This window comes from Oncorhynchus mykiss, chromosome 1 (genome assembly GCF_057628025.1).
Source record: "Oncorhynchus mykiss isolate SJ-2025 chromosome 1, ASM5762802v1, whole genome shotgun sequence".
Classification (NCBI taxonomy): Eukaryota; Metazoa; Chordata; class Actinopteri; order Salmoniformes; family Salmonidae; genus Oncorhynchus; species Oncorhynchus mykiss.
The window spans coordinates 56,361,194-56,365,583 of NC_143022.1; positions in this window are offsets into that span (position 1 = coordinate 56,361,194).

Consider the following 4,390-nt stretch of genomic DNA (forward strand, 5'->3'; position numbering starts at 1 on the left):
TTTGCTTGATGCCGTTTTATTTAAGGGTCATTCTACGATTTTATTTTTACAAATTGTATTGTATATATTTTTTTTAATCAAAAATAATAGTCAGATAATAGTTAACCCCTTATAAAATCAACATAAATGACAGCTTAACATATTTTTTCAAATATTTTTACTACATTACATTTAAAAAAAATGCTTGTGCAGCCTTTTTGTCACTGGTGTTATCTATATTTTAGATGGCAATTCAGGCTTTCCAGAATGTAATTTCAGTCTTTAATTTGCATATATAATCAAAAACAGAAAAGGTTCATGATAATACTAAGAAATTGTTTGGAATAGTAATAATTTAAACATGTATGTGTAAAGTTCTATTGTCACAAATTTTCCATCTATACTATTGATTTATTTATTTTTAATATTAGAAATAATTGAGATTGAGTCATCAATTTAATGATCATATCCTTAAAATGCTTACTAATGAATGTAGCAACAGTTAGGTAGATACAAAAACCATATTCAATTAAATTGGGCAACTCTGATGCCAGAACACCAATATGCCATACAGTAATATGGCAGGTAGCCTAATGGTTAGAGCATTGGGCCAGTAACCGAAAGGTTGCTAGATTGAATCCCCGAGCTGACAAGGTAAAAATCTGTCATTCTGTACCTGAACAAGGCCGTCATTGTAAATAAGAATTTGTTTTTAACTGACTTGCCTAGTTAAATAAAGGTTAAATAAAAAATACCAGTGACGCAAGGTATGACAGCAATTAATGCTTTGATTTTCTCTAGATACAGAGCATATGTCTTCCTCGTAACTCTGACCTTGCAGTACTGGGTTGGCCATATCTATCAAAAGGAAAGCCATATTATGTGATTACAATATTGAAACAGTAATTAAATGCTAATATGTTTTTTTATATATAATTGTTGAGGGTTTTATAAAACATTACGTTGAGAAAAAAGTTTGTAGTGCTTCTGATTGTCACTGACGTTATTGTCATGTCACTGGTATTACGAGCAAGAACAGTAACACCCGTGACAAGATGGCATATCTAAGATGGCGGCCATTGTAGCTCAAACCACACTTCTTAAATTGTAAATAAATCACTTAATCATGCAATTTTATAAATAATTTAAATCCAATGTCATTTCCCTTTACTATAAACTGAAAACACCAGTGACACATCTTAAGTCCTCGCATGAAAATACCAAGTTAATCATAACTAATTGGTCTGCTAGCTGTCTGAATCGCCGTGTCTCCATCCAGCCTAACTACTCACTGGACTCCTATGACCACTCGGCTATGCATGCCTCTCCCTAATGTCAATATGCATTGTCCATTGCTGTTCTGGTTAACCGCCATCGATAAGAGACATTACTGTGCAGCTGTATTTATCGACCTGGCCAAGGCTTTCGACTCTGTCAATCACCACATTCTTGCCACAGGGTTCAATTCTCGGGCCGACTCTCTTCTCTGTATACATCAATGATGTCGCTCTTGCTGCTGGTGATTCTCTGATGCACCTTTACGCAGACGACACCATTCTGTATATTTCTGGCCCTTCTTTGGACACTGTGTTAACTAACCTCCAGATAAGCTTCAATGCCATACAACTCTCCTTCCGTGGCCTTCAACTGCTCTTAAATGCAAGTAAAACTAAATGCATACAGTGCCTTGCGAAAGTATTCGGCCCCCTTGAACTTTGCAACCTTTTGCCACATTTCAGGCTTCAAACATAAAGATATAAAACTGTATTTTTGTTGTGAAGAATCAACAACAAGTGGGACACAATCATGAAGTAGAATGACATTTATTGGATATTTCAAACTTTTTTAACAAATCAAAAACTGAAAAATTGGGCGTGCAAAATTATTCAGCCCCCTTAAGTTAATACTTTGTAGCGCCATCTTTTGCTGCGATTACAGCTGTAAGTCGCTTGGGGTATGTCTCTATCAGTTTTGCACATCGAGAGACTACATTTTTTCCCATTCCTCCTTGCAAAACAGCTCGAGCTCAGTGAGGTTGGATGGAGAGCATTTGTGAACAGCAGTTTTCAGTTCTTTCCACAGATTCTCGATTGGATTCAGGTCTGGACTTTGACTTGGCCATTCTAACACCTGGATATGTTTATTTTTGAACCATTCCATTGTAGATTTTGCTTTATGTTTTGGATCATTGTCTTGTTGGAAGACAAATCTCCATCCCAGTCTCAGGTCTTTTGCAGACTCCATCAGGTTTTCTGCCAGAATGGTCCTGTATTTGGCTCCATCCATCTTCCCTTCAATTTTAAGCATCTTCCCTGTCCCTGCTGAAGAAAAGCAGGCCCAAACCATGATGCTGCCACCACCATGTTTGACAGTGGGGATGGTGTGTTCAGCTGTGTTGCTTTTACGCCAAACATAACGTTTTGCATTGTTGCCAAAAAGTTAAATTTTGGTTTCATCTGACCAGAGCACCTTCTTCCACATGTTTGGTCTGTCTCCCAGGTGGCTTGTGGCAAACTTTAAACGACACTTTTTATGGATATCTTTAAGAAATGGCTTTGTTCTTGCCACTCTTCCATAAAGGCCAGATTTGTGCAATATACGACTGATTGTTGTCCTATGGACAGAGTCTCCCACCTCAGCTGTAGATCTCTGCAGTTCATCCAGAGTGATCATGGGCCTCTTGGCTGCATCTCTGATCAGTCTTCTCCTTGTATGAGCTGAAAGTTTAGAGGGACGGCCAGGTCTTGGTAGATTTGCAGTGGTCTGATACTCCTTCCATTTCAATATTATCGCTTGCACAGTGCTCCTTGGGATGTTTAAAGCTTGGGAAATCTTTTTGTATCCAAATCCGGCTTTAAACTTCTTCACAACAATATCTCGGACCTGCCTGGTGAGTTCCTTGTTCTTCATGATGCTCTTTGCGCTTTTAACGGACCTCTGAGACTATCACAGTGCAGGTGCATTTATACGGAGACTTGATTACACACAGGTGGATTGTATTTATCATCATTAGTCATTTAGGTCAACATTGGATCATTCAGAGATCCTCACTGAACTTCTGGAGAGAGTTTGCTGCACTGAAAGTAAAGGGGCTGAATAATTTTGCACGCCCAATTTTTCAGTTTTTGATTTGTTAAAAAAGTTTGAAATATCCAATAAGTGTCGTTCCACTTCATGATTGTGTCCCACTTGTTGTTGATTCTTCACAAAAAAATACAGTTTTATATCTTTATGTTTGAAGCCTGAAATGTGGCAAAAGTTCGCAAAGTTCAAGGGGTCCGAATACTTTCGCAAGGCACTGTATATATTACTTCACCACCATGGCATATTTATTGCCTTACCTCCCTTATCTTACCTCATTTGCACACACTGTATATAGACTTTTTCCCTACTGTATTATGCTTGTTTATTCCATGTGTAATTCTGTGTTGTTGTATGTGTCGAACTGCTTTGCTTTATCTTGACCAGGTAGCAGTTGTAAATGAGAACTTGTTCTCAACTAGCCTACTTGGTTAAATAAAGGTGAAATAAAAATAAAATTGTTAACATATGAAGAGAGAGTGCAAACTCAGCATATGCTTTTCAAAACAGTCCCGTCTCCAATGAGCCTTTGACCCAGGATGAAATTGGCAAGGATGTTGCATTATTTTCAAAGTGGTGGTTTTTATATATTTTAATACCAGTGACATGAAATTGAGGGACAGCTATTACTTTATTAAATTGTTTGTAATGTTTATTTGATATTTTAGTTTTTTTTAAGTAGTCCACTAAATAACTATAATACTTTCCTTTGTATTATGACATTTAAAGAGGGAGAAAAATGTCACTAAACCATGACTCATGACCAGAGGGACAAGCCAATTTCATGGTACTGAACGTGCTCTACAATATATATATATATATATATATATATATATATATATATATATATATATATATATATATACACATACAAATTGCAATATATCTGTCTTATATATTTTTTGTTAATAATAAAACACTTCAATTAAAGCAAAAAAACAAACAAAAAAGTATGTCATTATCTCACAATTTTTAGTGTTTTTCCTCGTGAATAAAGGCCGGGACAGGAAAGCCACCATTTTCATAGAATGACCCTTAAGCAAAGTCAACATTAGAATGCAGTTTAAACCACCTACGAGCGAATTTCTCTAATGCGCCCAAAGTCGTTTTCCAGTGCTTTGTTTCCATTATTTATTGATGTGCATATTAATATATTTGACGGAGAAAGGATTGGAAACAAGTGTCTCCATTATGACGATCTACATTGACTACATTCAACCGGTAAAAAGTTATCAAAACGTGCGCGCATGCTGCTCCGTTTACGTGACTCAACAGCCAATAGTGACTCAACAGCCAATAGCTGTTGTGCTCTCTACACTCACCCCTCCAC